The sequence below is a fragment of the Callorhinus ursinus genome, unplaced genomic scaffold, assembly GCF_003265705.2.
Source record: "Callorhinus ursinus isolate GAN/ISIS: 27379988/994484 unplaced genomic scaffold, GSC_fseal_2.0 scaffold36, whole genome shotgun sequence".
In the NCBI taxonomy this organism is placed as follows: Eukaryota; Metazoa; Chordata; class Mammalia; order Carnivora; family Otariidae; genus Callorhinus; species Callorhinus ursinus.
This window is the reverse complement of record NW_027397098.1, coordinates 14,873,570-14,898,425: the sequence shown is the minus strand read 5'-3', so window position 1 is coordinate 14,898,425 and position 24,856 is coordinate 14,873,570. Positions and strand designations below refer to the sequence as shown.

Below are 24,856 nucleotides of genomic sequence, written 5' to 3'. Positions count from 1 at the left end.
ATGTGCTCGGCACACGTGCGAGGGACACTTGGCGTGCCCTGCAGTCCACTCCTCCAGTGGATTGTTGGCTCCACAAGGACTTGGGCTGAGCCTATCCATTTTAATAGCTTGATGTGCACAAGAAGGGGTCGACGAGCTTTGGATTGATTTATTGATTCAGAGGCTGCTTTCCTAGCCAAAGTGACTGAAGATTCGAATCCTGGAAGACTGTGTCACAGAAGCTGAGACATGAGAGGACTCTGGTGATCATGAGGCACTGGCCCCATTTCAGGAGGAAGGCGGATCCGTGCACTCAAGATTGCCTTGTCTTCTACCGGCTCTTTCCCTTGCTCGCCTTTCTGTCCTCACTTCTGTTCTGTCTCACCACCGTCTCCCCTGTGCTGGAGGGTAAAGGGCACAGCCCCGTGTCTGGCAAAACGACTGGGACTTTAAGCGTAAATCTCAGGCTTTGTGCAGACCCTCTGTTGAAGCATAAAAGCACAAGCCTTTTCATAGAAAATGTTGTATAGAAGTTCAGCCGCACAGGCAAGGGTTCGGTTCTAAAACTCCCGATGGAGTGGTTCGGTTCAGTTGTTGTAGGAGATGGAGGCGTCAGGACACTGGCTGTCTCACAAGATGCAGGCTCGGGGTGGGGGCAGGTCTCCCCTGCTAACCTGCTCTGCAGCTGCTGTCCCGTCGAGCCCTGGCCCACCAGGGGCTTCTGTCCTTCCCACCAGCCACCTGTCCTCCAGTTCACGGATTAACTGAGGTAAGACCGTGGAAATGCAGCTTCGTAGAAGCCAGCTGTCTTTTTGACCACGTTTCTTCTCAATGAGGCTTCTACTACCGTGTTGGAAATACCGAGACCTGCACCGTGGCCTAAATGCCCTGCATGGGCAGGCTTCCCCAACCTTTCTCTCCTCCCCCTGCTGCTCCTCTCTCGCTCTGCTCACTTCCGTTGGGGCCTCATCACACTGTGTGGTTCCCTAGTATGTGCGCCATGTGCCCTGTCTGTAGCAGATTCTAATGTGCGATGGACACAAACCTGTCCCCTTCCACTACACTGTGCTCACCCAGAACACGGGCATCCTGCACCAGCTCTGTCCCCACCCCTCCCTGCTCCCACCCCATGCTCCCCCCGTGGGCCCCTGCAGGGGTGCAGTAGTCCAGGCTGGGGTTTACTGAGTCACCTACATGAGGAAGAGGCACGCGTCTGGAACCGACCAGTGTGGACTACACGTGATAGGACACAGATTTACTGCCATACTGGTTTTCATACATAGCGATGGCGTGTTGAAAGAAACAAAAAGTGAGTTGTGCCGGCCAGTGGTCGTGAGGTGCTGGCTGTCTTTACATGCAGATGCTTCTTGGTCACAGGCTGGAATCTCATCAGTTGTGTATGGTGGGTACGTTCACTTGCTCCGGTAAAGCTCTGTGGACTCTGTAGAATGACCAGGACCAAACATCAGACTTGCTAGGAACTCACTGGGGCGCTAAGCTTGAAGACCGTGTAGGGTGCCACGGAGCAGAGAGCAGGTGGAACAGGAGGGAGTGGCCGTGAAAAGGAGGAATCCCGCTATGTGGCTGCCCACCCTGCCATCCTGCATGGACCCTTCCTGGGCCAGCTCGGGACTTCTCCCTGTGGACTCCAGGCCCTGGAGGGCCAGGAGTCCAGCATCCCCCTGCGGCCAGGTGGGGTCCTGCTGTGGTTGTGTCCTGGGAAGGTAGGAGGCGCGGTGGATCCCCCAGGACGCGGCTATCCTCGGAGGGCGCTGGCGAGCAGGGGCAAGAGCGAACATATCAGGAAGCTGTGTTCCCAGCCTTCCTCCTGCTCTTCTTGATGCGCGTAGGGGGAAAGATGCACTTAACGCATACATCGTAAAGGACCAGCGGGGCCTCATCAGTGCGTTATGATAACTGAGCGTAAATCCTCCGCGCGATGGGTAGTTCCATGATTAATTGTGCTCTGCCGACATTAGGCTGCGATATTATCAGCTGCTTGCTGTTCAGCACTTCCTAGGCTGTTAATTATTGTTGTGTGGCTCTAAGGAATGTTTTCAAAACATTTTGGAATTCTGCTGCAGTGAGGGCACGGGGAGGGATTTAATAAACCACTGTTCTACATGAGAAAGACAAACAGATATTTTAAAACAGGAAAATAATTTAATTACAGCTTTTTTCCCAGGCTATTGCTGACAAAAATGGATTTCTAACATGGCACCGAACGGCAGAGGTGACTCTCAGCCACCCTGGGTTCCAGTGTGTTCTGAGCACGAACGGGGATGGACCGCTCCACAGCTGGGGAGGTGACCAGACCCAGGGCAATGGGCTGGAATCCTGAGGGACTTCAGTGGGATCCTTACGTTGTTAACTAGCCCCTCCGCAGACTGCCGTGGGCCAGAAAGGCTTCACTGGCAAGTCTACTTCTCTTCTGCCAATAATGTGCAGATCAGACTCCCTTCAAGCCTGCTCCTGCTGGACACTGGTGCGCCCTGAGGGCCGAGGCTGCCCCGGAGCCTTTGTGCTGGTTTCCAGGGGCGTCACTGGTGTTCCTGGGGGCTGGGGCTTCCCTTCCACAGGAGTGCCTCCTTCTCTGGTTCATGGCAGCGCCGGGCAAGCTGCCAGAATTTTGCTTCATTTAATGAGGGCCTTGGAGACCGGGGTGAGGACAGAGTACGGCAGAAAAGTGCAGAATTTTTATGTTCTCCAGGCTCCGCCATGAGCCAGATGGAGGCCGCCATCCTTGAAATGGGGAAGTTCCTTCATGAGGAAACACATCCGACCCCGCACAAGCTCTCCATGAGCGCTTTCTTCTCAGCATCCCTAAGTGACGTGCGGTCCAAGGGTAGCATGCTCCTTTTTACAGCAAGTTTTGTTTTTAGATCTTTGTCGTCTCTCTCAAGTCACATAAAGACTCCGACTCGATAACCTCCCCGGGGTCCACGCCGTGCCTGGGCCTGTGACACAGTGCTACCTCCACTCTGGAGTTCTTCCCGTGGCCTTTTACACTGAAAAGCTTTCCTAAAAGAGTTGTGGGCTTATTCCTTATAATGGGGTTTGTTTAGAACCATCGTGTTGTTCTGGTGTCCACAGTGGGTTCTAAAGGATTTTTTAAAAAAGATTTTATTTATTTTAGAGAGAGAGAGCGTGCAGGGGGATGGGCAGAGAGAGTCTTAAGCAGACTCCACGCTGAGCGAGGAGCCCGATGCAGGGCTCGATCCCACGACCCTGAGATCACGACCTGAGCTGAAATCAAGAGTCGGACACTCGCCCGGCTGTGCCACCCTGGCGCCCCCGCAGTGGGTTCTGACGCATCTTCTCTACCTTTACTTCCTCTGTCCCTCCAGCCGGCCTCATCAGGTCCCGGCTCCTCCCACGAGTAGCCATAGGCAGCCACGTATTTCCAGCTGTGTTCTCTCCACGCTTGTCCGTCCCTTCCAAGGCCCAGCTCCGCCCGTCCCCCTTTGTACGGCTCCCCCTAGCTTTTCCGTCCCAGAGGGTCGCCTCTCTTCTCCAAACCCCTCTGGGCTTGCGATCTGGGACACACAAGATGGCACAACGCAAGTTCTTTCCAGTGACTCCAGGAGGGGAGGGGTTGGGAGGCGCTCCCAGGTTGTGTCCCCCGCTTGCTAGCGACCCCGGAGGGCAAACGGAGGGGCTGCTTTCCAGAGGCTGCTCTGCGATCCCACGGGGGTAGCACCACAGCCTCACCCATGGCGCTCAGTGGCTATCTACCGCAGGAAGAGCACGACGGTAAAATAAATTCCACAGAGAGAGTGGGTGTAAGGGCGACACCGGGGTGAGGACAGAGGGGCTGTGGGCCTTGCGTCAGACCTCCACAGCCACTGCACGCTGCTGGCCGAGTCCTACAGCTCACGTACAAGAGATGACCCATCACTAGGTAGTTGGGCTTCACACGTTCCAGTCCAGGAATAGGCGATACTTAGTTCCTCACGCATTTCACAGATATTCACGGCGGGCCTGCTCTGGGCACGGAGTGCTCCAGGGCGATGAATTAGGTGGGTGCGACTCCCATTCCAGTGAGGGTGGGGGCACACGGTGAGGAAGGCTCTGGAGAGGGAGACAGAACACACGGAGGGGCTGGGGAGCGGGCGCACGGCTTGGCAGGTGGGGTCGCTCACCTTCGTGTCCGGGCGCGTCCTGGGAAGAGCAGTAGCACAGGGTCGCACACTCTGCAGTGCTTACGGTAAACTCTCAGTGCCGGGAAGTGGGTCCTTCACACTTCAGAACAGAGGAAGGGACCTTGGCCTTTACCCTGGCTCAGCTATTTGGGTCTTATATGTGGACAGAACTCTGAGCTGTGGGTGGAGGAAGTGCTTTGTGTGGTGAGCCGAGGCTGTGAATGTAGGCAGTGGTCCTGGATGTGCCTGATTTACCACGTGCTTTCACGGGGAGCCTCGTGCCAGGCCGTGGAGTGTCTACAACACCGGGCAGGAAGGATGGGCGGGGGGATAGGCACATAGACAGATGGAGACAGACAAGTCTGGTGACGTTTTGTCTTTTTCATGGTGACTTTCAATAGAGTGTAACACAACACGAGGCTATCCACAGTAAATATTCTCCATGCCCCTCTGGCCGCTGCATCTAGGAGAACAGGACTCCACCTGTGCACCCTTACGAAGCAGAATGTGACATGTACGTGGTGATTTGTGAAAGCAACTGTGAGAATTTTATCAGATTATTATAGTTATTTTGGAAGTCATTTTGTGTCACAGCACTTTTAAATAACAATTATTCTCTGCTCTGAAATTGCTACCAAAATTGTTGCTGCACAGGTCTCGGGGGTGGGGCTGGCCACGCGAGTCGTCCCACAGAACCGTGCCTGTGAATTTCTGCAGTGGCAGGACTGAAAGACGTTTTAATGAAAGGCTGTTGGCTTTCAAAGTTATAAATCTGAGAAACTTAATTGCTTTTAGCAAATATCTAAGCTTCTAATAGGGCCGTAAAGAAATCTCTAACTGGATGAGAAACTAATCCTTACATTAAACACGAAGAAACACAACCCAGAGCTTTCCAATCGCGTGCACACTTGAAACTCATGCACACTCGGGCACACACGTGCTCACACACACACACACACACACACACGGACTCCAACCTTGCACGTGCCCACATGACTGGTCCTACGCAGAGGTTGGGGGGCTGAGTCGCAGAAGTCCAGGCCTGACCGTGAACCCTCTGAGACCTCTCCAGGGCACCTGTACAGAGACCCCTCCTGCTCACCTACAGAACTGCCTGGGTGGCTTTTCAAGGACCAGACACCTGCCGGAGCAGCTGTTACAAGAACCAGCTGCCACGTGAGGCCCCTCCCAGGGTAGCCTGGCAGCCGTCTTACCCGCCGTGGTCTGGAGTGATTTCCAAAACGCTTCCACGGGAAGCCCCGTCACTGGCCCCTCTCGACTGGCACAGAGGATAGACCAGCCTTCCTGCCGTCCTGACGGCTCGGGTAGCCTGGCTGTCCTGGGAGGCGCAGTGACGGCCCTGGGATTGCGGTCCAGCACAGCCAACTCGAGCCGGCACGCCTCTGGGTGCCCATGGCTCTTCCACCAAAATCGTGATCTAAAGCCAGCAGGAGCATCCTTGGGGTCACAGCATCCGTTTACAGGGGGTTTCTGGGTGCAGTTCTGACGGGGCTTCTTGCTAGCATGGCGTAAGCAAGACCTCACCCCTCCCTGTGGTCTGTGTGCTTCCTCTACCCCCCTGAGTGGGCACGCGGTGGCCGTGAGGCTCTGCACTTCCTGGGCCACAGTGGGGCCCGCCACGTCAGGCATCCACTTGGGGGTGCCTGCTCTGTCCTCCCTCCCTGTCCCGCGTCACCATCAAGCATGGTCCCCCGAGTGCGCCTCCTCCTCCTTAGCACCTGCTGTGTGTGGACACACATGGGGCCGTGCCTGCTCCACAATCAGATTCCAAGTGACCCATGACGGCCCTCAACAGACCAGCTTAAATTTCAACCCAAATTTCAGCAGAATTCGACTTCAGCATGTTATATTTTGAAATCAGGGCACAGACACAGCCCATCTGAGATGTCTGGTAAAGGAAAAGCAACAAAAGGGACACTCTTCTGAAATTCTCTATGTGCCCAGTCCAATTTAGGCAGGTAACAAAAGTGATCTCGAAGGTCTGATGATTCTCAACCCTGTCGGTTCTAGGAGAAGGACCCACCAACGACCCTCCACAGTGAGTGGACAGCCTGCTGGTCCCAAACCAGCAACATTCTTCCGTGTGGTCCACCCCTCCCGTCCAGGAGGGCCTTCCTGCCTTCTGAGGTTTGCAGGTTATAATTACTCCAGTTGTAGATGGGGGTTGAAGGTGGTTCTGCCAAGTATTGGACATACACTCAGCAACATTTTTGCACTGAATTTATGTTTATCACAATATTTCAGATTGCTTCAAGAGCTTCAGAAGAACACAATCTCCACACGATTTTCCTAGTTGACATGCTTTAAAGAGGTGTATGCACATGTAATAAAAGTGTTTTAATTGAATTCATCTCATTACTGGAATAGCCAATACTGGCTAACTGAAAGCAATATAAGTGTGCAAATATTCATTAATAATCCAGCTTTAACTGGCTCTAATAAGCTTTTCATAAAAACCAGTAGTTACTCTCCAAAACAAACACTTCTTAATTTTTCTCGTTTGTGTTCATTCTAGTCAATTCACTGCCACAGCTGGATGCAGTTAAGCAAACCAATCTGTATTTATAGAAGCCAATTTTCGTGGAAACCCTGGAAGGTGGGTATAAACTTAAACATTCCTCCAGGATCCGACACATATTAACTAAAATACGTGTATCTGTAGAACTGAACGATCAGGATGTACGCTGGAAAGGTTTATGGCATCTTTACAGTTTTGCATTTATCTTATGCTAACACCTTCGAGTTATATCACCCATGGTTGCTAAGGTTTAAGAATATACAAAATTTTAATAGGTTATTCGGAGACACATCATCTCCATTCATTATTTAAACCGCTTCCCAGGGTGAAATGTTCCTACGTGGATTCATTCAGTAACAAGATTTTGGAACCCGTCTGTCTGCAAAGTGCTGGGGATGGAGTAGCGAGCTCGGCAGGTGCAGGGCCTGTGGGAACAGGCGGTACCTGGTGCTTGGCAGGTGCACCTGACGTACGGCTTATAAACCATCTGAGGGACCTCTGTCTGAGACAGGGAGGAGCCCATAGATCATGTTCCCCGTGCTTCCCCAAAAAGCCCTTACGTCAGATTTGCCCTTGGAGAGAACCAACCTAAAGGTCGTCCCACTCAGACATCTCCACCTCTAAAATTTCCAAAGAAAAGCCTGCACACACTGTCCGCTGAGACCCATTCCTGCAACAGGCAGTGTCTCTCCCCTGCAAGCCTCACACGGAATTCAAAGCCCTCCTGCACCCTGCAAGTCTGTTTCCTCCCGGAGCAGAGACAGCTGGTCATGTTTCCCTCACAGAATTAAAAATCACCACCAGGCTACTTGCCATTTCTCTGCATTTCTCGTGGGGGGATTCTGGTTGCTTTCATATTCCCTGAGTTTCCCTCCGAACAGGCTTTGGCTCCTCTCTGAACCTCTCTCCGTTTTCATCTCTGGACGGTCCTTGGTGTTGATATCAAAGCACCACTCCACTTACCCGGAGGCCTCTTAGTGAGCAAACAAGCTATCCGGAGCGTTGTGAGGAAACCCGACCTTGGTGGGGATGAATAAAGGCCGCGGAGATGTGTACAAATCGCCGCTAGGAGGCTCAGGCGTGGGAACTCGCGCCCTTTCCCCAGGGGGCTCTGAGGGGCGCATCTGGAGCCCCGCCGCTCCTTCTCAAGTGTGATTTTGTTTTAGGTAGTGGCTTTGCAGCCTACGTAAGATGAGACATAGCTCATCGGGAGCTGGGGATCAGGTGGAGCCACCGGGGGAGCTGCGGGGAGGCTAATGGGAAAATGAGAAAGAGCAGTAGGCACGGGTCACAGGGAAGCCCACCCGCCAGGACTTGCCAGAGGCAGCGGGTGGGACCGTGTCACCATTGTGCCTGTCAGCAAACTCTGAGGAGGGGATATCTGAACTTACTCAAGGCGAATATATATATATATATATATATATACACACACACACATAATTTCCGGCCAACAAGTTTTGGTTACGTTTGTTTAACTTTTGGGCCTTAAAGGCACAGGCCTCTTTTTCCGAACACTGTCATTAGGGTTTAACGCTCTCTCGGCATTGAAAGGTCATGGTTGAAATCTCTGACGTGACTGAGCGGAGCAGGCGTTGCTGAGGAAGCCATTTCACCCCGAAATATGCAGATGCTCTTACAAGGGACTGTGCTACGGATCACAGCAGACACTGCCCGGGGTGGTGTATACCCTGTTTCCAGGGCACCCTTTTGATTCTGTATCTTGCTGTTTCTGGGGGCAGGAAAGAGTAGAAATTTCACGCCCTGTCCCTCTACGCGTGATGCTCGTGACAGGTGTCATTCTTTAAAGGTACATCTTTCCGCGATCAGAGCTGTGATCACCCAGAGCTTCCTCCATCTGGATGGCCCGGGGAAGGTGCCGGGCTGATGGACCCCGCTACACTCTTGAAAAGCCAACATGCTTTTCTTCAGTAGATGGTGAAGAGTTTTTCTCAAGTAATTACATTCCGTGTAGAGTTTTAAGGTTTTTAAATACTTTTACATGAACAAACTCATTTTTTCCCCACGATACTAAAAAGTGAAGCAGTCCATGGCAGAATGTAGGGAAAACATTCCATGAGGTAACCTCATGTCCTCTGTCAGTCCAGTCTTCCAATACGACCGGTATCCTACCCCGAGGACGTGGGTGTCATCTAAATCTGGTGTCATCCTGATTTTCCTATGATGTTGTGTTAATAATTTCTCTCAGTAACTTGCCTTCTTACTAAGCCAGCCCCTCAGAGGACCTCTGATTGTTCAAGCAGAGCAAGCCGCCTACCACTCCAGGATGCCTCCTCACGCACTTTTGCTACTTCTCTGAGGATAATTTGGATCACAGACGCCAGATGGAAAGATAGAAATTAAAATGGCAAATTTATGTGTCTGGTTTTGAAAGAAAACCAGCAAATATTTTTGCAGGATGAACAGGATGAGAAGGGATAGTTAGAACTCCTTCCACCAGCAGACAAAGCCTTTGAATTTTGGGGACAGAATGGGTCTTTGGTGACCCTGGAGGTTGTTGTTGACCTAGAGGAAACTTTGCAACAAGGAGGGAGGTTGTTCTGAGCCTGGAGGGAACTTTGCAACAATGAAAATTTTCCTTTCCAACTTCCAGTGGCTGCCATGGTATTTCTTGAATTACCCTGTCAAGTTCAACACCCAATATAAATGAGGCAACTTTTAATCATTCCAGGAGAGACGGGCGACAGATGTAGATATAACACTTCAATATATGGAAATAGCCTTGAAATGTCATTAACTTTTGAATTAACAATGAACCTTGATTGTTTGAGAAAAGGTGACATATTTCCCCATTTAGAGTTTGGGACAAGAAGTTAATTTAAATGCCAAAAGTACATATATTTGAGCAACTTGGTGTCAAATAAATCTTTTAGCATTAATATAAAAATGACATTTATAAAAGCTATAATGAATATTGCTAAAGGCATGCTTTCTTAAACAGTTTTACTCAATTGAGACCTTATAAAGCTCAGTCTACTGTTCTACCTTCATCAGTATTTTTTTTCCAGGCCAATTATAGTGAAGGAATTATATTTTGAGCTAACATTTCTCAGGCGTTGACTATGGGATGAAGATCGTTCTTTATGCCCCAGATGCTTGGAGGCAGCCGATCATTTTACCACCCTCATTTCCCAGGTCAGGAACCGAGACCTTGGATCAAGTGTTTTTCCGAGGTCAGGCATCCAATGAGCAGCGGCTCCGGTCTAGCCTGTTCTCCTGGAAGCTGCCAGATGCAGTAGCACTGCTCCATTGTTGGCCCTGTGTCTACAGGACAAAGCAATCAGAGCGGCACAAAGCCAAGAGAAAGGCACAGATGTCGGCAGCTAAGCATCTTCTCTGTGCTTAATGCCATCCCCCTGGGTTCTGGTGTTTCTTATTCCCGTATCCACCTTCAGGTAATAATGTGCCTTTTTTTTTTTTAAACCAAGAAACTACACTGACTTGCCCACGGTCACACGGTTTGCCAGCTGGGAAGGAGCAGTCTCTGTGAGTCTCTGTGAACTCCCGTGTTTTGGACTATTGGGACAATTATCCTTCATTACAGCCAAGGTTTTTTATTTTTTTTGTGTTTTTTTTTTGCAGCTAGGGTAGCAACAATATTAAAAGTACATCCAATAGTCAGAAAGTCCTAGAAGAATGGGAGGAGCCATGGCCCCCGTGGACATGGTGGTCTTCCCTCCCTCTGCCCCGCCATGCCGTTCCCTGTCTGGGACAGCTCAGACTGTGGATGCTGGCGGCTGGAGAAAACACCCCCACAGCTGCAGGGGGTCCTGGGACACGCCACAAGCTTTGGTCTGAGCCACCCTGTTTCTCAGGTACTTTTTCCTCCCTCTTTGCCTTCCTGAGCCATTTGGCCCCTGGACTAAATATTTCTCATCAATGATCAGTGATCACCAAGGTGAGGAAATATTCACTCTAGATTGCAAAAAGAAAGCTCTGGGTACCACACCTGACTTCTGCCATGCTCCAGATTATAAAACATTAGGAGCCCCAGGAGCAGGGTTGAATCCTCAGACTTGCCCTTGGAACCCAATGACCTTCCATACGTCTCTTTCATAGTGAAACCTCAGACCCCACAAGGTGCCAGGTTCGGCAGGGTCAGAAGAACATCTCACCCCACTCTTCACACATGCTCGGATGCCATTGGCTCAGGGGGGCTTTAGCTATGCTTACACACCTCCAGTGATGGGGAACTCGCTGCCCCAAGGTACCTTTCCTGTATCTCCTAAGGAAACCCATTCTGTCCGAAGGCAGTTTGTTGGAAACTGTTCTTCTGCAGAAATTCAGATTAACTGTCTTGAATTTTGTTTGATAGTCATGGTCTAACTCCTCAGATGGACAGGATTAAATTTAATTAAATTTAAACTCTCTCCTAAGGGCTCAGTTTTTAAGGGGGACATGCTGGATGTGGGGGTATTACTTTTCCCCTTTAGTGTGATAATCACTAGTGAGGTTGAAAGGAGACTGGTGAAGGATGCCAAGTGAGCCAAAACGCGACCCTCTGCCTTTTGGTAAAGGTGAGAGGCAGACGTTGGACCCTGCAGTCCCTCAAGGCTAAGAGGCTCAGGTGGCCCCTTATCATTTTGACATGAATCTCGAAGAAAACGAAATTGAGGGAGAAACCGCAAGAACCGTGGTTGTTGTATACTAAATATCACAGGTAAAGGGCCAAGCTACAGCGAGACCGTTGTTGGCTGGACACTCCCCTGTCCTTCAGCTGTGTACAGAATATGTAGTATGTATCGTTGCACACGTGCATGCTATCAACACGTACTTTTATGGGAGGTCCTCTGAAACACCAGTGAACGGTAACAAGACACATTCTCTGCCTTTGTATGTCAGTTGAAAAATACATTAGTGAGAAACATACTTTTTGAAAGGAGACTAACGGTAGATAATACAGTTGAGCAGAAAGTGAAGAACATAAGAAGGGATTTCTAAATGAGGCAGTGTGGTAAACAGCTCATGCCAATAGGCAAAATCTGCCATTTATCCTCACCTGATAAAAATAGCAAGATCCTAAAATTTATTCCTAGCTAAAGTTGATGGATGCTATGAACGCAGAAGGAGTTTAGCTTCTAAGTGAAAAACAAAATTGTTTCTATCCTCACACTGAGATGTTTTTACTGAAAGGTGAGAATCAGCTAAATTCAGAAAAACTTTAATAAATCACAAACACCTATTCAACAAGAAAAGTACCCATGGTTAATGTGGATGCAGTGACTTACCAATGTTGGTACTCATTCTGTTATTTGGCACCTGATATAGAATAATTCAATAAAATAAATCTCTGGGTGCCTAAATCTATATCTGGCATTGGCAAGGAGTGAGCTATCTCCAAAACAGTTATAAAAGCCAGTACGTTTCAATCAAAGCAACACTACAAAATATGCTTGCTCATATCTAGCCTCCACTGCAAACCTGGAGTAGCAGAGTTCATTGCTTATTGCAATGCCCTAGAAACTAATGGTGCGGACAACTCGACGTGAGTGCTTAAAACTGCAGAGTGCTGTTTAAGCCACAGTGTGTTTTTTTAAAGGAAGGAAAGGCCTGCAATTCTTTCTAGAACATAGGAGCTATTGGGTTTTACACGGAAAATCACAGTTAAAAGAGCAAGCTGAGCTCCATGTTATTAGCTCTTGGGAGGTGTTTGCTCAGACAGGGCAGTTCCTTGATGTTCCTCACATCTTTATTTTGAAAGCACTGCCATGGAGAACTTTGGCCCCAGATGCTTCTGAGCTCCTGCTAATTAAGCAGCCAAGGATCCTGCCTCTTTCTCCTTCCCCCAGCAGCCTGCTAAGATGCTGTAAATGTTTTAAAAATCTGCTTCGAATGGTTACATATTATACACTTCACCTCAGTACAGAGAGATTTAACGTTTATCATGGTTTGTTCTTGATTTTTTTTTTTTTAGACCAGAAAGTCTTATTCCCCATTTTTGTGTCATTAATGACATCTTTTTTTGATAATTTGGCCCTGAAGCTCAGAAATCGAAATCAGGACTTGCATGAGATCATAAACTCACAAAGGACATTGACTTTGTCCATAATCTTTCAAAAGCACTCATAGTGATGCTTGGTACATGGCAGGCGCTGAACAGTTACTTGTTACATGAACAATCAACTCCTAACTGTTAACTGTGAATATTCTTGAAACCAGTGAACTTGGCCCTAGAGAAGTAATGCAGGCCTTCCCAGTTTCCATGTCTGTGTGGGGTGAGTTAAGCTCTGGTAAAAACCATCCACATGCACGTTTTGGCAAATCTTTTAAAGTATTTATTTAATTATAATTAAACAAGCCCCAGTTTTCATTTCTCAGATCATAAATTACTACCAATCAGATCACTGGATCAGAATAAAAACACTGTATTGATATAATTTATATAAAGTAAACAAAAACAAGGGAAAACACATCTATTAGAGTGGGTCTACCACCAATAAATACAATCTACCTTGGACTTTTCAGAATATCAGATTACCTCAAGAGCATCGCCCATGAACATGCACACCCCCAGTCCCTTGGTCGGGAGCCACAGGACCACTCTGGGGGAAATTCCAGGAGGTTAGGCTTTCTCTAAATCTAGGAAAATGCCAACCTGCTTGGTCCTTCACTTATTCAGTCAACAACAACTCAGCATTAACTGATCTCCACTGTGTGCAAGCCCAATTATCTCAGGCAATCCTCTAAATTAACAAGGATATAGGAACTCTTCCCCACTTGACAGATGGGGAAACTGAGCTGTCTGCATACTCAGGCCAGGGAGCTGGAATTTAAAACTCAGCTCCCCTAAACTCTAACATGTCTGCTTTACCTAATGTGTGACACCTAAAGAAAAACATGTCCTAATACACAGCACGAAGTAGAGACACAGTCCTGCATGTGGCACCTTAATGATTTTAGAGGGGAGGTATGGAAATCTCCCTTCTGTGGAGATTTCGAGATCAAGTCTTTGCAGCTATAAACTTAGCTACCTGGAAGTTGAAGCTTAGTGACCCTTCCTCCTTGCCCTTACTCTGTGTCAACACTACAACCATCTCGTGTTGAATCCCTTAGATTCTCCCGGACCAGAGAACAGGGTCACCGGGAGGGGGGGTTCATGGATCATGTCGTGATTTTATTCCCAAAACACAGTGATTGCGCCTCTCAGGAGGGGAAGGAACATGTGAGTGAGGCAGAGGGGGACAGGGAAGAGGGGCACCCCCAGGGGCTGCCACCACCAGCGTCAGCACCACGGACAGCTCACCCGGCCGCCAGCCCTTTCCTGTCCCACGGGTTTGCTGAGAGGCGCTCTGCCCAGCTCTGCAGAGACCCCACCTCATGCATGGCCAAGCCCAATTCTGAGAAGCACTGGGAGCCAGGCAGCGGCAGGGAGGAGGTGCCTGAAACTTGCTGTCGGTCTGGAAGGTGCCCTCCCCCCGAGCGTTGAGGATGCAAAGGCTTCATTACGCCCAGCTCCCCTTGGCTCAGGAGACGCCAGTGCTCCGGGTTGCCTCGAAGGTAGGAGAGAAACAGCTAGTGCAGGGAGCCAGGCTCTCACGATGCCGCTTACACAGGCCGAGGATAAATGATCAAACTCTCTGCGTCAACCACAAAGAGCTCAAGCACAATTTTTAAATTCAGGAAGTATTTCTCCAGGGCTCTGATTTTTCTTTCTGCAGGCTGCAGCAGCATTTGCGAGCATGCCAAGCTACGCCACTGCTGATTTACTGCGCTAGGAGCAGCACTCCATCAACGTCCCCTGGCTGCCACTGCCACCAAGCTCTCCCTGTCCCCAGGCATCCTGCTTACAGAAGAAAATTATTCACTTGCTTGTATGTTACATGCAAAACAAACTATTTTTAGCTGCCTACATCTATCACCTCGCTTGGCTATCGAGACTCGGGTGGGGGGGGCAGAGGGAAGGTAGCACAGGGCTCAGGCTTTTCCTTGAAAAAGCAAAATGAGCACACACCGGCAGTGACACAGGTTATCATAGGCGGTGACAGAGAAATGTGAGGCTGCTCCAACTGCCGTCACGAGAGCTTTGTCTTGTCCTGCCTGGCACCGGCCCCAAGCGGACAGTCAATGACAACGCCTCGGTGCATGCAATTTTTCTTGCCTGCACGAGAAGAGCTGCACAGAGCTCCCCACGCTGAATGGTCTCACACTTTTAGAAAGGGCAAGGAGCCTTTTAAATGACTTTTGGGATAAAGTGGTAGGTGGCAGTGGCATCCAACTTCTCTCTTTTGAGGTCTGGGATTTTCATTTTGCTTTGTTCATGTTTAAGCGTGTGACAGGAGACTGATGCCTAGAGTTTCTTCAAGTGCGACTCTGTCGTGCTAATTTTCACAGCCTCTTTAAAAAGTGCATTAAATGTCTAGGCAAACACACGTGTGAAAGATGGAGGCAGGATGTGGGATTCCAGTTACTGGTCAGGTAGGATCTTCACGTGGTTACTGGATGTACAGGAAACAGATTTTTGGCAAAAATCTCAACATGTGGGAAATATGCTCCAGAAAAGAGAGCTGGCTGGATGCCTGCAAGGGCCAAGGGAGGGGTGGGCAGTAGAGGACTGACTTGGTGTCAGCTGCCGTTGCTTCCCTACGTCTGCTTGTGGCTCAGCTCCCTGGGTTGGTTCTAACGTCTCAGGCAGGGCTGAAGCAGCAGAGAGAGCTTGAGGACGCCCGGGCTGAGGAATTAGATGCACTCGGGGTAGGAGATGCACGCAGGTCTGCAGACCCCAGAGAGAGCTTGTCCACTGGAACTCTCACCACCCCTGTCAACACCAGTGGGTGGCAGCGGATGGTAGAAGACACCCGTGTAGTCACGCTCCAGGTAAAAGCCTCACCCCTGAGTTCCTGAATTAGGAAGATAGCACATACCTGAAGACCAAGTCGGATCACAGCAGCTTCCCAACCTGGTACAAGGATGTTTTCAAACAAGACTAAAACTCACACTAGGGACTTGTGTGCACGTCCGCTTCACCAGTGGAAAGACCTAGCCAAGACTCTGTGATTTCTGATCCAGCTCTTTGTGGGACCATAACCTGACCCTGCCTGCCTTGGGCCCCCTGTCGTCCCCTCTCCATCGCAGCCACGTCCCGCTGCTGGCGCTCCCTCTCCTCCACACCATCCATTGTAATGCCCCCACACCAACACCCATGATCTCTCCTTCTGCCTGAAACATCGGTGCCCCAACTCCTTGTTCTCCTTCATCCACTAGTTAGTCAAAGGCAACCACTCAAGCCGATTGACTCCGTCCTTGCTTCTGGGGAGCCCACCTTCTAGCAGGAACGACAGATGATGGACACACAGTTACAACCGTGAGAAGCATCAGGAAGGACACCGTGGGGACAGACGGCCCCGGCGCCAGCCTTGTGCAGGGAGGTCGGGAGAGTCCCCAGTGGAAGTGGTATTTATGCTGACTTGGAAAGACCGAGTGAGGGTTTGCCCAGGCTAGCTTGAAGCTTGTAAGGGATTTCCATTAGAATAGTTCCAAATTTATCGACAGGGCCTAAATTCTCTGCGAATTATGGGTTCTCCGTACCAGGCTAACCCAAACCGGTCCCTATCCCTGCTGCACTTGAGCCCTTTGGGCTTCATCACCAAGTCCTGCGTGGACGGAGCCTCCAGCCCTCCGCATGTGCCGAGACGGGGCGGACCCTTAGGGACTTCACGTGGCTCCGGTGTTTCCTGTGCATGCTTGCACATCATCCGTGTCCAGAAACTGAATATTACTCTTACTGAGTAAGAAGAGAGAAAATAGACATTTAAAGAAAAGCCCCCAATGATTTTGGAGGCTGATTAATGTTGGGAGAGGGGCTTGCCTTTGAGACCGGTGGTAGGGGCACTGGGTTTGAAGCCTGGTGGGCTCCCACTGCTGGAAGTGGGGTCCATGAAACCCTGCTTTTGAGCCCACGGGCAGGCAGAGAACCCCGAATCTCCCAGTCCTGCAGGGAGCGGCACTCTGGAATCTGGAATTGAAGGCCCTGGATGTCATCAACCCCTTCTCACTGTGAACAGTTCTGTCCATTTCTAAATTCTCTGCTGTCTGCTGGCTCACTCTCTCCAGGCACCCCCCACCTTCCCTCTTCTTTGTTGTAATGTGTGGGGGAGGCCCATGTCGTATACTTTGAAGTGCTGTGGGCTCCTGTGGATGCTACAGATGTGTGCAGGTGTGGCTGCTTGTCCCGCCGCTGTCTGGGCTCCTAGCCCCCAGGAGCTGCCCCCCCCACCCTCTGGGGTTTGCATGTCGAGCCTCCACGCAGGACCAGGAACGGGGAAGTCCCGCGAGTTTGGGAGGAGAAACCCACACACCCACTACCATTAGCACGCCCGCGATCTCCGTGGTCACTGCTAACGTTATTTATTACAGCTTCGTGTTCCTTTTGAGGCATAATTAGAAAATATATTACCGTAGAGACCCTCGCCAAGATAAATGAATAGTTCGAGGTTTTTTCATTTCGATGCCTTTTTCAGAAACATTGGGAAGAGAGCAGGTTTTAGAGGTCTCTGCAGAAACTTTGCAGGAGAGGTGGTGAGACGGCATGCCTTCCTTTTGGTGGTGGCCCCACGCGAAAACAGGGCAAGACATTCCATTTTATGTAGCGAGGGTGCGTCAGAGCTGGAAGGCCTAATTTATGATCCTGAAATACCATTCAGCTGATGCAGGGAATTCTAAGTGCATATGTACACGTCTTCTCTAAGAGGAATAATTGAGGGAAATCCAACAAGATTAGGGTTTAAAGACATACAGCCTTGTTAGCAGAAAGCTTAGAAACAAATACTTTTTTACGGTTTTAAAAAGCTTCTGCTCCCCCTTTTCTTTCTTTCTTTTCTTTTCTTTTCTTTTCTTTTCTTTCTTTCTTCCTTTCTTTCTTTCTTTCTTTTTTTTTTTTTTTTTTTTTTTCTTTTTTTTTTTTTTTTTTTTTTTAGGAAAGTGTGACATTTCTCTGGCCTTCTGAGCTCGTGTGGATGATTATACGAGGTTCAGGCCAGTCCTGCCCTGCACTCTCCTCTTTGCTCCCTGAAGTAACCCCTCTTTCTCAGTGGCACCCTCTTCAGAGGAGCATTCATCTCTAACCCTTTCTCACCAAACCAGACACAAAGCATCTTTCTTCAACTGGACGCTCCCAGTGTGGGGTGGGGAGTGCCTGGCGCTGCGTTTCCAGACGGCTCCTCCAGCCATTCGGACCAGCCCAGGGACACGCTAGCTAGGAACCGGGCAAGAGTGCATTTTAAAAACACTTGTTTCTAGGAAATATTTGTTTGGCTTTTTCTCATGCTACTTCCTTCGTTTTATAAAATATGCACAGTATGCTTAGAATCACAGCTGCATCCTCCCTCCCTCATCTATTAACTTAGAAAATAAGTGTGTGCCCAAGACGGGGTCTGTACTGATCTGCAGTCTGGAAATTGTGGCCTCCTGGGGCCACTGAGTCACACAGCCCACGTTGGATGCTATTTGAGCTGTCTTTCTATTTTACATGCCTATGCAGAAGACAAACCTATTGTTACAATGTCCTGCAAGATCTAATAATAGTGCTGTCAATATCTCGGAAGCAAAGGGAGGACCCTTTACGGACTGCTTTTTTATATGTCGTCTGTGTTGGAAGCATCTTCTAGCCCCGGGCCGTGGAGTCAGCACCACTGCCCCACGGAGGACACGCCACAATCCGGTTCCCAGGGGAAACTCGCGTGTGGAGTGCTTACGTGGTGTGTGCCATGTCCCACAGCCTGTAACCTCTTCACCACGGGCTGGGGCATCCCTCACACCTGACCTTGACACAGCGCGTTACAGGATGTCATCATAGGTGGTACTTAGAGCAACCTCCAGAAGGCAGATGCTTGGGCGAAGCCACCAAATCGTGGACCCAGCTCTCAGATCTAAACTGAATCACAGTGACCGGGACCTCCCCATTCATACTTGGTCAGATCGACATAATTTGCTCATATGGAACAAGTTTCGGAAAAAGGAGACTTTTTCTTAGGGACTTTGAATTGTCCCCAGTGACTCATTCGGTTTGAGACCATGTCATAGATGAGCACCACTCACAGACTTTCCGAGGCCCGACAGGGCTGTGAGTGCGCTGTTGGGTATCCCTGCACACAGGGAACGGCCTGTTCTGTCCTCCCCTGCACATGCCCCTGGCCTGCACCGTTTGCCTCTGTCCTGACCGCAGTAACGTCTCCCGTCTACGGTCCCCATTGCTTTCCGGCAGCTAATGTGCTCCATATAGCATTAACATGTATTTCTACTGCTTGCTGATGCTTTTTAGGAGAAGTGGGCCATTGAAGGAATTCTAATTTGTTGACGACTTCACAGGAAATAATCCTGTGACCTGGGTCAGACTGCCAGATGCAGTGGGCAGCTCGTCTGGGTTTGATGAGACTAGCGCCCTGGAGCCCATGGGGCAAGTCTCCCTCTCCTGGCTTTTCCTCCACCTTCCAGCTCACTGACCTGCAGATCTGCTTGGTTTCCGTTGTACCATCGTAAAAAGTATGTTTTGGCACAGGCAAGATGGTCTCTTAGGTTCTACCAAAGTTCTCAGGTCTGTAACCTGCACAGGTCATGCCCCAAATCGCCTAAGGCAATTTCTGAGAGCCCGTGGACACACTGGGGACAGTGTTCGTGCACACGGTCTCCAGCCGGCCGGCCTGGCGGCAAGGCTGACCTTCCCATGAGAGGGCTGGACTGCTCGTGAAGAGTTGTACCGTCATCTGATTACGGACACGGTTACAGACTCTCTCTGAGGGACTTCAAAATGTCAGATATTGGTGGACAATTAAAATAGTGTTTATTTGCTGCTTCGTGCAGAGGGCATGCCCCACAGAATCTGTGATAGTTGCTTTGGGGCTCTCCATACCCAGCTTTGTCCCATGTCCTCTGCACCATTAACCGGCAGCTCCACACGCAGGGGACTTGCAGGCGGGCTCATACGCATCCACGTTTTCTGCAAGGAGAAACCCCACAGTCTGCAGAAGCCAGTGGCTCCGGCCCGTCCACTTACACAGGAAGAGTGCACTGGCTGTGCGGTGGGACCTGATTTTACTCGAGTCAGCATCCTCATCTGGAGAAGGTACATACACTTTGACAAAGTGCTTGACCAGCCAAGGACTTTAGAGCTTGTGATAAACGAAAAGACACAACAGGGAGAAGAATAAGGAAGCGGCCTCGTAAATACAGCCGGGGGAACAGACCTGAAATGCACATCTGAAAAACCACAACCACCTAAAAATGCGAGTTTTCCCCACGGCTCTCCTTTGTGGACTTCATACAACCCCCAGCACGGACGAATCAGGTACCGGTCTAACCGTGCGCACAGCCCCCGCTCTCGGCCCCCACAGGGTCCCTTACTGTCCTAAATTCCATGGGGCACCCTCCCCCATGACTGTCAGCAAGGACCCTTCAGGACGGGGAACTCTGGTCCTCCCCCCGCCTGCCGCAGCCTCCCTGGGGGCACACGGGCTGGACGTTGACTCCACGGTGGCTGGGGGCGAATGCGACACACTTAAAAAAGCCACACACGCCTGGGGGATTCATCGTCACCATGGGATGGACTCCTTAAGTGGTAAGGCCACCAGGAAACGCTGACACGTGTGTGTGTGTGCGAATGTGTGAGTGTGCGAGTGAGGGTGAGTGCGTGCGTGCGTGAGATGAGTGTGAGTGAACGTGCGAAAGTTTGCGTGTGTCAGTGTGTGCGAGTGTGTGTGAGTGTATGTGTGTCAGTGAGTATGTGCGAGTGTGAGTGTGTGAGAGCGTGTGCGTGAGAGTGTATGCGTGTGTGGGAGAGCGTGTATGAGTGTGTGTGAGAGTACGGGTGTGTGAATATGTGAGTGTGCGTGAGAGTGTGTGAGTGTGAGTGTGTGTGTGTATGTGAGAGTGTGAGTATGTGTCTGTGAGTGAGTGTGTGGCGGAGGCAGCCCTCCACCCTATCAGGACGGGGCTGACAGGACGGTGTCAGCCCGACCCTCAGAAGCCCTGTCTCCCCTGGACGAGACCATCTCAAGGACGCGGGGGGTGGCGTGTTTCTCGTTGGTGCCCAGGTGAACCCCACGCGCCGCCGACGCCCACAGCCCTTCCCACGTGAAGCAGGGCTGGGCTCCGTGGCGCTGGGACGCCAGCGTGCGGTCAGGGGCCGCAGGGTGACAAATGACCTCTCTGCCAGGTTCGGAGCTGTGACCGTCTCCGCGCAGCCCCCTCCAGATGGGCCTAAATTAACTACTAGCCAATGAGCGGGTCTGATGGCCCCATTAGCAACCCTGCCGCGCTCACACAAACAGCTCAGGAGGAGGGTCTTTCCCGAGCCGCGCCAGGGGTCTTGGAAGGCGAGGCTTGCGGAGACCCTGCCCGGCAGGTCCCTGAGACTGCGCAACACAACGGCTGACGGCGCGGGACAGAAGGCCGCCGTCCTCCCGTTAAGCTCTGCGGCGGCCCGCTGCCCGCGTGGTGACAAACCGCTTCTCCTGGCTGGCCCCGCTGCTCCTGAATCCGGAGGCCAGTCCCTGGTTAACTAAACGCACGTCTCCCAACACAGAAGCTCGGGGCAGACACTGTCCTTGATCGTTACTGCTATGGTAGAGACGCGCTTTGTGCGCAAGGAATGACAATCTAGGAGGCAAAGTGGGCGCCTGGTTCAGAGCTCAGTGGCCCCGGGTGCATCGATCCAAGGAGGGAGTGCGTGCTCAGTCCCACTGCTACAGGAGTCTAAGAGAGCAGGTGCGCTTGAGGGGGCTGGGGTTGCGGAGCTGGACAGAGCAGCTCCAAGGGCACAGGCCTCCAGCTATCCCACGAGCAGGTTCGGGATCTCCCGAACAGCACGCTGACTCTGGGTGACAGTGCCGTGCGGTGTCCTTGGAAGCTGCTACAGAGCAGGTCCTGCAGAAGTGTTCTTACTGGAAAATCCCACCACCATCAAAGGGGCTGCAGGGGGCTCCGGGAGCTGATGGGCATGCCGTGGCCTTGGTGGTGGTGGTTTCACGGTGTGTACGTGTCCCCAAACTCACCGAGTTGCGTTAAACACATGCAACTTCTTTACATGTCAGTCAGACCTCAATTAAGTAGTAAAAAATTAAATTAAAAAATAAATATGAAGAAACAGGGGGTGCCATGATGTGTGCTGTTTCTTCCGTAAGCCTTAGGAGCCTTATGCCCTGAACCGGGGGGTTCCCGCCTGGACGGAGACCCCAGCGCACAGCTGTGGGAGACACTGCTGTCTCATCCCTCCGTTTCAAATGCTTATGGTTTAAAAGTTATCTTAGGAAACGATCAGTTGGAAATGTCAGTTCTTGAGAAACTATCAAGAAAAATACAGATAAAAAGCAAAGGTAAAGGACAAACGGTAAGTTAACAGTAACACAAGATGAATAAAATGGATTTAAATGGGAGCAGACGGTCCTGTCACCAGGCTGTGGGGTCAGCGTGGCTCCTCCCACGACCTGGACCCTGTATTTTTCTAGTTGTGGTGGGTGAGTACCGGCTGGTACCTGGTATCTCTGATGCTCTGGGAGCCACGAAATATGCAATGAAAACTACTCGGTCCTCTGGCCACTCGCCCAGGAAAGGGGTGCATCTCCACCCCACCCCTGCTCTGGCCCCAGACCAGAAAGCTCAGCCGCCCGTGATGATGGTGTAGGCCGCCCAGGGCAGCTGCTTGAGCACCTGCTGTGTACGTGGCCTGCAGGGACAGGGCCGTGAGCAGAAGGGACCGACCTCCATCCAGTGTGACACTCAGGCTGGCTCTGGGGTCCCCTGGGGCCGTTAGCACCCACTCTGTACCCCGGGCCGGGCTTTTCCGTTTTGTATTCCTTTCTTCCCCGATGATATGTGCTCCCAAGGGAGGACCCGTGAATTATAAATACCCAGTTTTGTTCTACGGTGTTATTCTCTAACAGAGGGATCCTTTGTGCAGGAGTGTCTATCACCAGTAAGGATCACTTGATGGGATTGGTGTTACTATTATGTTATTGTTCATTCTTTTCCTTTTGCCCTCGGGGGCAGCACATTTCTCTCTTCTGTTTCTCTTTGGGCCTTTCCTGTCCTCCCGAAATTCAGCCGTCCGCAGATGGTTTTCCCAGCACTGGACAGCATGGACAACAAGAGCTATTTATGACCTGTTTTTGATAATGACCCGGTGTTGTTGATCCTGACCACCTGTTTTCTCTCTAGGGGAGTCCCCTCCTACCTTCCCCTCTATTTTTAGTCCTGGATTAGACAAATAAACATAACAACCAGTCACTCAATCCTAGTAACCTGTTACTATGGATTTGTATGCAGTATAGAATGGTTCTTCTTCGCCTGGCTTGTTCTGACCCATCCTTCCAGACCCACGTCTTCCAGGAAGTGCTCGCTCACTCAGTCACAGGGCTTGCAAGTGCTCATCCGGATTCCAGCAGCAGGTGTGTCTATGTCCACGTCGGGCTGCACCATGATGAGAGGCAGGCCGTGCGGGGGACCCTGTGGGCACCTGCCTGGGCCCAGAGACAGATGGGAGGGGGTGAGGAGGGGTGGTGCCTGCAGGGCGTGGCAGGGACAGAGGGCCTGCGGTGGGAGGCCACCCTGGGGCTCTGCCAGGAGGGCCTAGTGCTGATGCTCAGTCTCGGCTCGGTAACCTTCATTAGACTGACGTCCTTCATGTCTCCAGGCGAGATGGCTGTGGGTATGGAGGCTCCACGCACCTGGTCTTGTCTTCAGCAAAATACTGTTGCATTTCTGTGAATTTACGGCCAGGCCATGCCATGCGCCTAACAGCCTCAATAAATCCTGATAGATTGAACTGATAATAAAGAATTGATTTCCTTTTCCTTTGAAACCTAAGTAGGATGGTTTTTAATATGCTTCTCGGTCAACAAGAATGGTGTTTCGTGCCCCTTTTGTGCTCAAGGATGACAACGCCGCAAGCCAGAGTGGCCCCTTGGAGAGGAGGCTGAGTGCGCCTTCCGAGGGCGAGGGGGCTCCACAGAAGCTGTGCGACCCCGAGTCTCAGTCTACCGGCTCTCGCCGCTTGCTGACTGCACTGGACGGCGCCTCCTGCCCACGCACGTCCTTCCTACCTGGCGATCCCCCGTGGCTCAGCTCAGGGGCCCAAGCTGCATCAGGTGCAGCTGGGGGAGGCGCGTGAATTCATGGATGAAAGAAGTAATGATCACCGTCCTGATGACACTAACTGGCTTCCTGGGACCCGGGTCACGCATCTCCACCTGCAGGGTCCTTAACCCAAGGCGGTGAGGAGCAGGGCAAGTTTCCCAGGCCAATCCTGGCATGACCATGCACAATCCTGGCATGCCCACTCTTAGGAAACCGAGACCCTGCTGCTCCGGCTCACAGCGGCTTAGACACCCACAGCCTTGCCCATTTGCATGGTGGTCTAAATCTTCTCTCTGTCTTTCCCATGGGGACCCCCTGGCATCCTGTCTTCAGGCCCCCAGGCTCCCCAGGAATCTCCCCCATCTCTCCCCTCATGAAACCCTTGCATGGGAAAGCCCCAGCTGATGTCTGCTTCTGAGAGGCCAGCTAACTCTCCCCCCTCTGCTCACTGGGCCAGACTCCCCTTCAGGACACCCCGACCCTCCCACAGCTTCACCTAAATCTTGGTTTTCTCTTCTACCACCACCTTCCCTTCATGCCCCACCCTCGATCCCTCTGAAAGCTGAGTGGGCCTCGCTTCTGACTCTGCCCAGAACCCCCACCAGGTTACCCCACCCACCCCACCCCTCACCCCACGTCACCCCACTCACCCCGCCCCTCACCCCCTGCAGCCACTGCCAGGTCACCCCACTCACCCAGCCCCTCACCCCCTGCAGATGCACCCCCGCCCCATGTCGCTCCACCTGTCCAAGCTCCAACTCGACCCTTCTGAAATCCAAGTCAGAGGGTTCTGCAGCTGGAACCCAGCAAGGGCTCCCCATGTTGCTCGGAACAGGAGCCCCAGGCCTCACGGTGTCCTACAGGGCCCTGGGTGGACTGTCCACACCCCTGCCCCATTCTCTCCAGCACCCTGTTCTGACATGTGCTGGTCTCTGCTTCCCGCCTACTTCCCCCTGCTCCCCTTGGCCAGAGGTCACCTCCTTCGGGTCCTTGCTAAGACCTTGCCATTCCTCAGGGCTGCCCACCACACCTCGACATTTCAAGTGTGACTCCCTCCATGTCCCTGTGCCCCGAGCCCTATCCGGCTCCCCCAGCTTGCATAGCCCTCGATGTG

General features: G+C 51.4%; 1 protein-coding gene and 1 long non-coding RNA gene across 3 annotated transcripts in view; one reads left to right on the top strand and one right to left on the bottom strand.

Annotated features, from left to right (window-relative positions):
* Nucleotides 1-24,856, bottom strand: part of ADARB2 (adenosine deaminase RNA specific B2 (inactive)) — a 412,902-nt gene that overhangs the window by 316,951 nt on the left and 71,095 nt on the right. The gene's annotated exons all lie outside the window — the stretch shown is intronic.
* Nucleotides 20,748-23,431, top strand: LOC112810126 (uncharacterized). Its single transcript, XR_003204763.1, has 3 exons — nucleotides 20,748-21,375; nucleotides 22,933-23,054; nucleotides 23,277-23,431. It is a non-coding gene; the product is annotated as an uncharacterized lncRNA (long non-coding RNA).